Raw genomic sequence first — 15,206 nt, forward strand, 5'->3', positions numbered from 1 at the left:
TTTTTTTCTTCATATGATTTCTCATACGTTTCCTTATTTTTAAAACATTTATTCTGTTTTCTCACTACTTGTTCTTTGTCTTTATGATTGTGTCATCTTGTTCTTGTTCTTTGTCTTTATGTTCTTCTTCTTATTTTATTTTTATTTATTACTTTGTATTGTTTATGAAAAATTGCTGGCTATTGGTAAAAAACAATTTCCCGAAGGAGACCTCCTGAGGGATCAATAAAGTTTTACCTTACCTTACCTTAAAATAGTTAGTTTTAATATTTACTTGTTTATCTATATTCAGTTTTATATAAAATGAAATATAAATACAGTTGTTTGAAACTGTATTTCATCTTGTTTTGATCCAAACACCTTCTATATCTGACGTCGGGGTCAAGGGATCAGAAAACATGCTCAAAATTTCCTGCCGGTATATAATGTGACTGTAATGGAAAAATAAGTAAGAACTTCTCAAGATCATCTGAACTTTAATGCTTCTGCTTCGTGAACGTTCCTCACAGCAGCGTTTATGTAGGTCAAGGACTTCCTTCAACACACTTATCATCCTGAAGGAATCAGAAGTCTCCGCGAGGTTCCACGGGTGAGTCTATTTCCAGCCTCTCGCCCTGCTGGAGAACTCGCTGGCACCTTGGAGCGGCTGCGTTCCTGGGTCCAGGATCCAGACTCCCACACGGTCCTGCTGTAGGCTGCAGACTTCATTAAACCGAAGCTCTCCAGACACGTTCTCCTCTATGTTTTCAAAATGAAGGTGTGCGGAGGACAGATAACGCTCCACGAGTTAATTGAATGTTCAGTTTTCCAGGATCGTCGAGAGCTGAATTAACGCGGCGTGCACTCACAACAGCCTCTCTTATCTGGTGTCGTACTCCGTGCAACCTGTTTTCCAATCTGGCCGCTCACCCGCCAGTCATTCCAGTCTCTCTGTGAAGCTCTTCTCTCGATTGTTGATTTAACCGTGTTTCATTTCCCAACAACGACTTGATTCACGAGTTGACAAAAACAAACTTGACGGTCTCTCACCTCACTTCTATACTTGGAGTGTTAGCCCCGGTCAGTGGGTGGTCGTGAGGCCTCGGGTCACGGATTCTTTAGAAGTGTTTTTATGTTTAGACTTGGAAGAGAAACATCATTTTCCTTAAAAAATATGAGCCCAAATGGGGAGAGTTCAGGAAAGGCTGGGAAAGTCTGGCATCTTGAGACATCAAAATCCCTTGAGGTGAGCTGCAAAATAACCTTGAAAATAACGTTTTGAGGCAAACTATGGGAACATTTTTCAAGGCCAACCATACCTTTTGAATGGTAAACTTTTTCTACCAAAACCTGGTTCACATCTTACTGCGTTGAAACTTCCAAAATATGACTTAAGAGTTACTCTTTTCTTTGATCAAATACTAATTTTTTTCCACATACAGTAGATTGTTCTTTGAAGATCTTGTATGATGTGTTTGCAAAAGAAGCCTGTCATAGTAAACTTGGTTTCTATAATATCAGATTTACGACACACACATGACGAAGCCAGCATTCTGTAGCATCGGTAATAAATAAAAATAACAATTTAAGAATGTTAAGTAAATCTTGTGTACAGTGAAGTAGGAAAGTATGAATCAAGGGCATGAATAAAAGGAAAAGTACTTCTCTGATCCCTAAATTTCTGTCAAGAAATTAAAATTATAGTTCAAAATTGTTTTATTGTAGTTAAATATTCTGCTATTCCATATGTAAGGTAAGGTAAGGTAAAACTTTATTGATCGATTGCTGTCAAATTGTTTATTGTACAGTATGTTACATACGAACCAACAATGCTGTTACAAAGTTCAATCGCTTCCATCCATCCGTCTCTGGAGTCATATAAAGGCCACTCAGTCGGATGACATCTGATTCTTTTTCTCACACTGACCTCGCAAAAAAAAGATTTAAAACGGATCAGCCAGCTGTCAATCAAAACAGCTGATCCTGCATTTGGAAGATCGCTGGATAAAAGAAAGAAAAGGTTCAGATTGCATCAACTGAAGAGACTCATGACTCATTCAATCACCAAAAATAAACTCTCGCAATGACAGAACATGTACAGAGTTAATTGTTTAGTCCAATATTGTCTCATGTGATTATACAGGGTACATCAACATGGATTGTTATTAAATCAATAAAATGTAATATCCTTTTAGAGGTTTCTTGTTTAACGTTTGACTGACTTTTAGTTTTTTATTCATATATTTTTTAGGAAATCTGTATTAAATATATAATAAAAACTTAAAAACGAATAGCCTACACTTTGAAAGTTTGAAACTGCTATAGCTATGGAGCTGAAACTACTGTATATAATAATATACATTTTTCAATTAGAGATTGAGTTCTGCACCTCACTGCCTTTTCTCCATAACCCTCGGATAAAGATATATAAACACACATAACATGATTATGTCTTCTTCAGATTGTTCCACAATTGCAGAGATGGAAAATACTCACTGTGGATTTAACTGTTAAAAATAGAGACCAGAGAAAGGAAGATAAAAACCCTTTTGATCTGTCGTGTCGTTGTCGCTGCAGCGTGACATTTGGCTGCTCCGACAGAAGAACAAAGGTCAAAAAGGTGAGAAAGGTAATGTCACCAACAGAAGGTTTTTAATCTTTAAATGTGTCCTCTTTTTTTTTTTAAAGAAGATTGTGTAATGATATTCAGTTTTAAATGAATCAAGTAAAATAAATTGAACCATATTTTTTATTTTTTATTTTAACTTTTCGCTGCTACTCCTCTCAGTCAGTTTTTAACTAAACCATTAGAGCGTCATGTGACAGGAATAGAGGCCATCAGTATTTTCTCCTGGCCTCCACTCATCATCCCCGACCTGTGTGTCCATCAATATTTGTTTTTGACGGAGGCCGAAGTGCTGGTAATGGAGACCTGCATGCTTGATTTACTGGAGCTGATCACGCCTGCAGCTCGGAGGCTCTGGAGTGCTTTCCAGCAGCAGCAGCAGCAGCGTCTGACCTCCACCTGAGTCATCGCTCAGCTGTTTATTGAAGTTAAATACAACTTTCAATATCTATTTTAAAAGATCAAAAGTGTTTAGCAATAACATTTATTATTGGAAAAGTGCTCTTCTGAATTTAGAATTCTTTAATTTAATCTAGCAAATGCAGATGAAAGGGAAGAAAAGAGAAAAGTTAAATATGTTTTACTTGTTTTCACAGCCTAACAAAGTCCTGTATTCATCTACATTATTACTTATGGCCACTTTGTCTTTTGACTTAGATTGTATCATCTTGTTCTTTCTCTTTATTTCTCTTTGTTCTTGTTCTTATTTTATTTTCATTATTTTTTATGAAAAATTGCTGTATTTGCTGTGGATAATTTGGAAAAAATGATTTCAATCGATCGATCAATAAATTTCTACCTACCTACCTACCTACATGATGAGTATAGTATTGCCTCTTATATTTCATTTTTGGATTGAGTTTAGAATTTCGTCCCCTTGCATGAGTTTTACAACCTTGATGATCAGTATTTTTCTTAAAAAATAAATGTATTATTGTTTATTAATGCTAATTTTGTCTTTTTTAAAATCCTGCCTGCAATGCTTTAATGCTCTGTTTATTACAAATACACTGTTTCTTTAAAGTTCAACCAATGTGTTGATTTAAGTGTGTCTTAAATAGATGTTGGACTCTATTGTACTCATCAGTATGTGTCCGTAAAAAACTCTCTTTTCACTTAAATATTAACATTAGAAAATGTGCTTAAGCCCCGCCCACTGAAAAAATGTATGAAATCTTGTTTATCATAACCACACCGACTCTGCTGTGAATGGTCAAGCATCGAGGTTTGTCACCGCGCGTTACAATCCTGGAAGTCTCCACCTCCAAAGGAATCGTTGTATAAACAAAGCGAGGTATGATTACAGCTGGCTGGAGGAGGAGTGAAGCCATTATTACATCATGATAGACTCTGCTCTCATAACCTCTCGTTCGCCGAGATTTCGGATGGATGGATGGATGGATGGATGGATGGATGGATGGATGGATGGAAGGATGGATGGATGGATGGATGGATGGATGGATGGATGGATGGATGGATGGATGGATGGATGGATGGATGGATGGATGGATAGAAAAATTGACTTTATAAAGTAATCGATTCAAAACATGGTCATGATGAGAGACTTACTGCATCTTGAAGGATAAAGACTCTAACATTTGCTACATGTGAGTGAGTGATGGGGTGGTTAAGATGTGAGCCCTGGATGTGAAAAAAGCAAAAGAGATGTTTCTCACTTGTGTTTATGTCTAAAGATGAATGGCTGCTCTAACAAAGGTGAAATGTGTTTTTTAAATGGCATCCTAGGCAACCAGACAACTGCGGCGGTGAATGCAAAACAAACCAGCAACAAAACAATATTAGATAAGGTCTCGCACTCAACCCATATTAATCATCTTTGTGATGCTAATACTAATGACACTTAATCAGCTCCTTTCACCGGCAGTTTCTTCCGAACATCAAAGCAGACGCGATGATCATCTCAAGAAAAATCAGACACGGTTCTCACCGGACCACCTGAGTGACGCAACGGTAAAAACTGTTGCGTTATCAAAGTCATCATCAGCTCCTGCAGCTTTAAACATGCGACAGATGTGTGAGCTTTTATTCCCCTCGCTTCTCCCGAGAGAGAACCCAAACTTGACAGCTGAGACAAGTGTTTCCACCCCCCCCCCCCCTCACATACACCCCTGCCTCCCTGCCACCACAAGCACATGTCAATCACAGCCTTTTGTCTGGAGATCCATTCTAATTAGATTACACAGAACCACAACAATCACCTGAAAATAGCCTGCATTAGATAACAAAGTGGATGAAGAGGTGTTACACGGAAGCACTTTGCATTTCTCGGCAGATTCTCGTCGTCCTCGCAGACGATTTTTCTATAGAGGAAGAAATAAGAATCAGCTTCACGTGGACCTTAACAGTCACTGTTGATTTTAATTATTTTAATTAAACATTGAAAACCGAATACCTTAAGAAGTTATATATATAAAAGTAAGACTTTTTAAAATTATACTGACCAAATCCAAACTTCACTCATTTTCTACTCACCCTCATGTCGACTGAGGGTTGGGATTATTTTCAGAGTAATCTTTTTAGAGTTATAGTCAAAAATGTTTGTTCATTTCAATGTAAAATTTACAAAAATTTACAAATAAGTAAATATAAAGCATATATTTTATCTTCTTTTTTTCATGTTTTTGAAAAAATACCAAAGAAGTGAATATTAAGTTATGTTAAATTATGCATGTAAATATAAATACGTCTAGAAAATGATTATAGTGGTGAATAAATACAATTCAGAATCAGTAGTTTAAATAAAGCAAAATAAATTGTTAGAACACAATTTCCTACGTGCTCAGTTTGACACATAAGGGCCCAATAAACACATACAGACGGCCGCATGTAGCCCCTGGGCCAGTGAAAAATAATAAATGGTATTTGTTTTCCCTTTTTCTTGAAGCATTTACTTTCAACAAACTTCCATCTGTTTTTTTAAGATTATTTTCAATGTTCAAAAATGTATATATTTCTTTCCGAAGAGCAACTTAATAAAAAACATCACAAGTCATGATATCTACTGGTCTTAAAAATAACCAAAATATACTGTGTTTATGTGTATAATAATAACAATATTGAATCGAATATATATAACAAAATATGGAAACGAAAGATTTAATCATTTTAAAAACATCTTAACGTTTAAAAAGAAACAAAGAGTCTGAGAATTCACTAAAAAATGATGGAAAAACACGACATCTGTGATAGACTTTCTTTATTTCTTCATTTGTTGGGATTAAAAGGTTTATTGTTTTTCAAATTGTACAATTCAAGGTTTTGATTATTATTCTGTTTTTCTTGTATTTTAGTTTCCTTTAGTCCTCTGCGAAATCCCTACAATGAGGTCATGTGGCCTCAGCTGTTTTGCCTCAGTATTGACGTGTCAGGATACACTAACTGGTCCAGTAAGTCGTCTGCGGCACTATTTTTACGGCACCTTCAGCCGGACTGACGGTAAGTGAGTGGTGGGATTATTAACCCCTGTGGTGTTTGTTGCAGGTGGTGGCCTGTCCCTTGTCCAGCTGAGCCTGGAATGTGCACTACCTTTGTCCACATGGCCAGTGGGAGGGGGGCGTGGCCTGATGAAGGTGCGAGAAAAGATTTGATCATTGATTGGACGATGACGGAAGAGCAAACTAAACCTTTGATTGTCCTGGTTTTAGTGTTTCTTGTCTTTGGGGTTTGGTTTCAAGACGAGGGATCAGGATAATGGCAGGAGAGGATGAACTGAGTACCCCTCTCCAGTCCAGACCCTCGGGGTCGGCGGCTGATTTATGGCTGTCCCTCTGTCTGCCTGTTTCTATCTTTAGCTCTGTTGTCATTTATGAGCCTGTCCGAGCGAAGGGGGAGCTGTGGAGCCGCTCTCCAGACAGGCCGCAGACGTTCGGAGGGACCATGACTTCACATTACTTGGCTGTGCAGAAGCATGTGAGACCCCCGCTGAGAAAGGCATGTGCTGGAGGAATTCGGGGGTTCGGAGCCTCGAGAGGTTCCTCCTGCATTATCACCTCTCTGGACGAGCTAACAAATCGTATGAGGCCAGTGACACACTGACGCGCTTGTGCCCGACTCAGGTTTATGTTAATATGTTTGCAAATGTTAGCAGAAGTCAGAGGACAGTCGTCTCCTTGTAGAGGGACGAGGCCTCTCTGGTCAAATGTAAACACACCTCTGTCCATCCTGCTAGAGTCGAAGAATCCTGCGAGAGATCACATCTCTGGTAGATGACGGGGATTTGATTCACCATCACGAAAAAAAACGCTGATTATATTCAAGAGAAAATACTTTTACAAAGGGTCAACTGTTATCAGGGATTTTTCTAGGTTTTCACTTTTGTAAATGCTTGTTGTGATGCACAAAAAATGAAAGTCTAAAGATGAGGCTCCATAGTATTACTGCCTTAGTCATCATAGTATTGCTCCGCAAGGTTCCATAGTGTTACTGTGCGAGTCAACGTAGTATTGCTCCACAAGGCTACATAGTATTATACAGCATGGCTCCATTGTATTACTGTGCAAGGCTATGAAGTATTACTCTGAGAGTCGCCATAGTATTACTCCGCAATTATCCATTGTATTACCCCGCCTGTCACCGTAGTACTGTTCCGCGAGGCTTCATAGTATTACTCCACCTGTCACTGTAGTATTATTCCGCTTGGCTCCATAGTATTACTCCGCCTGTCACCGTGGTATTACTCAGCGAGTCACCGTAGTATTACTCTGGGAGGCTCCATAGTATTACTGTGCAAGGCTACATAGTATAACTCCGTGAGTCGCCAAAGTATTACTCTGCATGGCTGTATAGTATTACTCTGCGAGCTACATAGTATTACTCAACGAGTCACCGTAGTAATACTCTGCAAGTCATCGTAGTATTACTCCTCAAAGCTCTTTAGTATTACTCCGCTAGTCATCGTAGTATAACTCCTAGAGGCTATGTAGTATTACTCCACCTGTTACCGTAGTATTACAAAGCAAGTCACTGTAGAGTTGCTCTGCTAGGCTCTAAAGTATGAATTTCCAAGTCATAGTATTGTTCCGCAAAGTTCTTTAGTATTACTCTGCGAGTCATGGTAGTATTACTTCGCGAGGCACCATAATATTACTCTGTGAGACTTAATAATACTGCGAATCAGCAGTATAATTCTTTTGCAATTGCTGAACATTTTAAATCCTGTATACATACAAGATACACTTATGTATAAAGAAAGTTGCTGTGCTTATTGTATCTTTTGACAAATGTTGTGAGGCATCGCTGTTAATACATTTTTATAACACAACAGTCTCCTGTCGGACTACTTCATCACATGACCAAAACAAACATGCCTCATTGGCCAACAGAAGCCCCTTTTTACTTGCATGTACATATAGGTGAGATATTTATTCAGAGGAGAGAAAAAAAACGTGTTTACATGTGTAGACGTTAACACCTCTAGTGTAAGCAATGGCTGTTGCCATTTCAGCGAATCCGCTGTAAATTACCTTGAATAAAATCTAAAAGAAAAGTGCGAGCATGTTAAGCTAGTTAGCTTAGTTGTACGCATAAAATACACAAGAATTGATTCATGTCATTTACCACTTCCTATGTTTGTTCAACTTCAGTCCACTAGTAAAAATAAAATAACATCAAATGTCATTCACCATTTCCAAGTAGAATATATCAAAACTTTAACACAGATGATCAGAGAAAAAAAAAGATTAACTTATGGCGTTTTTTTCACCTGGATCCAGCAATCTTTTGAAGTATTTGTCACGCTATAGTGAAGAGAGCTCAATTGCTTTGCTATCTCCCATTCTTGCTCGCTCCTACTGCATTTTGGGAGTTCCAGAAAGCTACTGACATAGATTTCCAGCTTGGATCATGTATTTAAAAAATTTAAAGTACATGTAGGTGTATGTATAATTTAATAATTATTCTTCGATCACACATTTGTCCCGAGCTAACTCCAGATACGTTTACCATAAATCAGGATCCTCGGACATTCCTCAGTCAGATTAGACCGTGGAAAAGTAAAAGTTTTGTCCCTAATTATTCGTTTTTCTCTTGATGTTGGCGACAATAAAAACCTTGTTTTTGATTTAAGGTGTACACCGAAATACCTGAAGGAAACATGCACAGATTGGACGTACACGAAAGAAGCAGGTAAGCCACTGTACTGTACTTCATCTCAGATTAAACATCTTTCTTCCGTGAGTCTGCTGAACGTAAATAATGGACGGAGCCGTCTCGTAAAAATCTTTACGAGGATTAACCGTATTTTAAGAGCCACTTAAAGAAAGCCAACATCTTAAACCTGATCATTCCAACAGAAGCCACTGGGCCTCAGAGTCATGTCCTATATTTTCTTGAACTGCCTGAATTTCACAGTATATCCTCCATATGGTACGATTTACACTGGAAGGGGGGGGGGGGTACAGGGGGGTTCAGGCTCACTCTCACCAACTTCCATTAAACACATTCCTCACAAACAGCCTGATAACAGCTTGTATGTCTCTCAGAGACGGCGTGACTCATCACTCAGGTGGCTCTTTATGCAAGAATCGCCCGCCACATGTTTTTATCAGAGTCGAGGCCCCTGGTCGGCTTAAATCCTCGACGAGGATCTTTTCAAACACCCGCTCGGTTGACCCCAAACAAGCCGAAGGTGCCGAGAGCAGTGTTTGTGTGCGGAGAGACATCGCCGAGGTCACTCCGCTTCACTCGCAGGCATCAATTACACTTGGTCTCCGACATATTAGCTCGGCGGCTTGCGTGGAGAGGCCAGCTGGAGGGAAGATCTGTTTGTTGTCAGGATGAGGATTCTTCGATGCTTATATAACTCTAATACAATTCAACATTATCTGCAGGTCAGTCCGAGCCGAGTAATGAAGGTCAAAGCCTCTTCTCTCTGCCCTCATGATCAGCCACGTCACCCTCGTTTTAAGCAACAGTTGGACTTTTTTCTGAGACCAGATTATATCACCAGATTACACAAGCTCTTTTCTCTTTTGATACATTTAATTTAAAAGGGAAATTTCCCCCAAAAAACATTCAAAAAAGAGTGTTAGCTATCAATAGTTGATAAACAAAGATGGAGGAATACAAGGGTAAAATATGTGGCAGTGTAAAACTGCACCTGCAACATCCATGTGAAAACTCAACTCTCCCGACTCACTTCAAATGTTGAAGTCTTGCTCTCCAAGATGCAGTAAGTCCCTCATCATGACCATGTTTTGAACTTATTACTTTATTAAGTTCTCCCCCGTCTGAAATCTCAGTGAATGAGAGGTTACAAGAGTCCATTACGATGTAATAATGTTTTCATTCCTCCTTCAGCCTTCCTTAATCACATTCTGCTTTGTTTATACAATGAGTCCTTTGGAGGTGGAGTCTTCCTAGAATGATTATGCGCAGTGACAAACCTTGATGCTTGACCAATCACAGCAGAGTGGGTGTGGTTATGGTACACAAGATTTAATCTCCAGAAAAAAAAAAGAGTTTTCGGGGCCTAGGCACATTTTCTAATGTAAATATTTCAATGAAAGAGTTTTGTACAAACAGACACATACTGATGAGTACAATAGAGGTCCAAAATCTATTTAAGACACACTTAAATTAAGTGTCCACAAGAGTAGAATGGAACAATCTCAGTTTGAGAGTTGGTTAAACGATATTGCTGCATGGATGGATCGTTTCACTAGTATTGAGCAACCTTATGCAATCCTTTTTCCTGCAGTTCTTTCCTTTATATCTCATCCAGACTTTTTTCAGATGCATGGATACATTACCTCGCAGTCTCTGCACGGTGCTTCATTTGGACAAATCCATCTGCCCTTCAAGCCTCCTGTGTGTTTACAAACATGTGTAAATAGAATCTCTTCACCCTGCTTTTGTTATAGTTGAGGTCATCTCCTCACATGGACACAATCTGCGCTGCCGTTTCTTAATATCCACTCATGGCTGTTTGGATTGTTCAAAACAAACACAAAGGGGATGGAGGGGGAAACGGTGAATTCTTCTATAATGACAATATCACAGCTGTCTTGTCTTCGCAACAGTGTTACAGCGTCGGAGACGGTGTGAGGCAGACACGTCTCCGACACCCTGGAATTGGTGGGAGTGAAGAAATCAAGCTAGCAGGGAAACAATTTTTAGAAGAAAATATGATTTCCAAAATTCCAGCTGAGCATGTCAGCGGAACAGACGGGAGAACAACAGCTGATTCTTTCTCTCTGCTCATTTTTCTTCCGAGGGACGGACCCCCTGTCTTCTCCTGTTAGACATGAAAGTCAAATCTCTGGTACGTCTGTTTCATGACCTGAATTCAGCTAAAATCACACATTTCTCATCAGACGTCGTAGTCTTTAACGGTCATTCATGATCTCCTTCTATCTGCTCTACCAATTATCTCACAAAATGTTTTTCCATTTTAATAAACAACAGCGAAAAAAGTGATTTAAAACATCCCACGGTGTAAGAGAGGATGAGTCAAAAATCTCAACGTGTATTAAAAGTATGAATAAATAACAACTCCACCATCCGCTCTGGCAACCATGTGTGTCGGAGCCCCGCAGACAGACAAATTGACAATAAATAAAACACAAAAACATGTAAATAAACCAATATTGTGGTTGGAATGGCAGGAATATCTGCAAAATTGTCAAATAAAAAAACAAATATTAAAGAAAACAAGTGAATATTACTAGTATTTACCTCAAATGTTTATTTTCTTAGATATTTTTTCCGAGCACTTTTAGTAAATACATGTTTATTCTCACCTGTTTCATTTGTATATCTCAGTAAAATACTGATAATGACCTCCATATGGATATTATACACTTCGTTTTTCATCCCACTCTTCAATGGATTGTTATCAATTCCTGACTGTCCAATTTTTTTCTTCATATTTTATTAAATTAATTCTCATTAATGGCAGTGATGAAACAAAAGTTTCATTGGATAATGGATGGATGGATGGATGGATAGATGGATTATGGATAGTAGATGGATCGATAGATAGATGGATAGATGGATAGATAGACAGAAAGACAGACAGACAGACAGACAGACAGACAGACAGACAGACAGACAGACGGATAGATAGATAGATAGATAGATAGATAGATAGATAGGTAGGTAGATAGATAGATAGATAGATAGATGGATGGATGGATGGATGGATGGATGGATGGATGGATGGATGGATGGATGGATGGATGGATGGATGGATGGATGGATGGATGGATGGATGGATGGATGGATGGATGGATGGATGGATGGATGGATGGATGGACGGACGGACGGACGGACGGACGGGCGGGCGGGCGGGCGGGCGGGCGGGCGGATGGACGGACGGACGGACGGACGGACGGACGGACGGACAGACAGACAGACAGACAGACAGACAGACAGACAGACAGACAGCGCCACTAATTCCTTCAAACACTGGCCCTTTAAATGACTTCTATAAGTGGTTTATGATCGGAAAAGCGTTTATTGCACTTCTCAGACGCCCCCGTGGAGGATGTTTGGCGTGTCGTTCATCAACTACCTGCGGGCGGTTTTATGTTTGAAACCCATAATTGATGACACACTTGTTAATCCAGACCCGCCTGCAGGTTATTTTAAGCTCTTGACTAAAGAGAGCTTGATAAAAAACGAAATTCATTTTCTCACCTTGTAGATACGCGAAGAGGATGTGAATATTGTTAACACCCACCGATTGCGTGTGCGTTCGCGTGGGAAGGAGGCGTGTTTCCCAACCATTCTCCAGCTCGGCCTCTATATATCAGCAAGCTGTTCAAAGTTTCAGCCAATATTTGGATTTGCATTTAAATGCGGAACTGCAGTTTCTCCACACACATAGCAAAATCTCGCTTATGCTTGTTTTGACTCCTTCAGGTCGCGTTACGAGGGTTAGAGAATTTTTAACAGCCTTGTTTGGCCCAGACACCTGGGAGATGACGGGAAGAAGACATTCCAGTCTTGACCTCTGACCCCTGCACTCACCTCTCATAGCTCGACCAAACTCAGACTGTGAATCTTCACGTCAGACAGGATCACAAACCAACAACGTTGTTATCATTTCTTTTTAAGATTAACATGGTGTGTATGGAAATTATGTAATGTGTGTTATATAAGTAAGTTAATGTAATTCTTAATTATATAATATCAAAAATTACACTTTTATTTTATTTAGCAACGTTATTATTGAGGTTTTGGAAAAAATAAATCCATAAATATATTTTAATGATTGAATCTATTGTGGGGCTGAAACTCAACATGTAATTTAAGTTTTGCTTAATAATTTCTGCTAAAATCATAAAATATAAGATTTAGTTGAGAGATAAGACGATACAGTTTAAAGTAAATACAGTGGTTTACAAACCCTTTTTTAAACATAAAAAAAACAATAAATCAGGGCATTCATTTAGTTTTATAAATATATGTTTGGAGACTAAGACAACTCATTTCCAGTCGCTACACTAAAATGAACAAACATTTTTGTTTCTAACTCTAAAAATGAACCTTAGTCTACATGAGGGTGAGTAGAGAATTTGGGTGAACTATTACGTGTGTTATGTAACAAACAAACGCTGTGTTTTTGTCACAGTGACATATATTATAGTGAAGATAGATGATTGGCTTGCATCTCTATATTGACTAAATCATGGGAAAAAAAACGAGACCGAGAAAAAGGGTTGTCAGGATCAAGAACTCCAACATTATCAATCATTCTACTTCAGTGCTGCCCATGGATTACTATGTAACACTATGGGATGTTTTATTAACCCTTTCATAACTTCAATTATACACTTAGAATCAACACAGAATTACTCTGAAGACTTCAGGGGAGAGTCTGAAGAAAGTGCATTTAAATTCTAATTGTCTTCCATGATCAACTTCTCCACTATTACGTTAAAGTGAATATTGAGGCACTGGGTGGATGACAAGGGGCAAACCCAGCATCAATTTAAGTGAATAAATCTGATTTGATTCATTCAAGTAAATACAGTTCCTGAAGGAGGAATGTAAACGTCTGCATGTTTCAACAGTTCCGGTGGACTTGTTCTGACTCATCTCTGGTGTACGTCTGCCGATGATATCAACGTTCTGCTGCCTTTTATTTCCCACTTGCAGGCGTTTATGACGGACATTTCCCCGGGGCTGGAGAGATGAATCAATATTGGGACCAATTGTCACAGATCCGTGCTACAACAAAAGCAGTCCATACTTTTGTGCTCACCTATCTGATCCTGGCGGTACTGATGCGGTGAAGCGCGGAGGAAGTATCATTATTGCTAAGTCAATTTCCTGAGCTCTGGTTCCATCCATCTCTCGTGCGAGGCACGTGCTCCACGTATCCTGTTACAATAGGAGGCCTCGTCTACGTGATGCCCGGAGATCAGGATTCACAGGAGAGGCAGAAGCTCCTTGACCAGTCCTCTGGCGTCTTCTCTGATGTGGGACGGCAGCTGCTGGTGTCTCTGAGGGATGCACCCGGGAAAGATGGCGTCCACTGCAGGAGACACTTCTGAGGAGACAAGGAGCCTCCTTGAGCACTTCCAACAAACCTCATATATGTCTCGACATCGATCACACACAAACACACAAACACACACATCATACAGACACACAGATACACACAAAGAGACACAAATGTACACATACACATACATTTACACACACATGCACACACACTCATATACCCTACACACACCCACAGCAAGACACACACACAAAGGCACACATGCACACACCTACTCTCACACACACGCATGCACACACACACGTGCACAAACACAGTGCGCACACACACATGCACACACGTGCACTTTCATCCCCACACACACCTAAACACAAGCACACACACACAAGCACATGCATGCACACACATACTTCCCCACATGCACCCACACACAAGCACACACACCGTATATGCATGCACACAAACACACACACACATGCACACACACACACATCCCCACACACACCCACACACTACCGTCCACACAAAAGTGCACATGCACGCACACAAGTGCAAAAACACACACGCACATGCTTACCCACAAACACACGCACAAACACGTAAACACAAACACACACATTCACAGACTAAATCGGATCTATAAATACGTCACACCAAGTCACTTTAAATAAGTTTCCTCACATCAAGAGAAGCCAGTTGAAGTGACATCATCATCCTTGAAATGAATCTTTCCAACGATCTGTTCTCCTACTCAACCTAAATCCACAGCAGCATTTTGTTAACTAGCCTAGCAAGTTATGAACCCAGACACGGGACACAATTAAGGTAGAATTCAATTATTATTTTGTGTTCATTATGTTAATTAAAGTTGTTATTCATTTTCTAAAATACCTTTACGCTTTCTGTTGTGTTTTTCTTTCTATATTCCCTACCTTTTTATCCTTCTCTCTCTCTATAGGAGCGACACAGATAATCACAAATACCTGGAACAGGTTCCTCAATCGTCTTGGGGTCGTGTATGTTTTAAATATTTTTTTTTTACATTTTTTATTTAGCGTGATTAGGTTTACTGGACAGAGTCGTCCCTGAGATGGTTGACACTCAAACACCAATCATCCTCTACATCTGTCC

Source organism: Callionymus lyra, chromosome 11 (assembly GCF_982586985.1).
Source record: "Callionymus lyra chromosome 11, fCalLyr1.hap1.1, whole genome shotgun sequence".
NCBI lineage: Eukaryota > Metazoa > Chordata > Actinopteri > Syngnathiformes > Callionymidae > Callionymus > Callionymus lyra.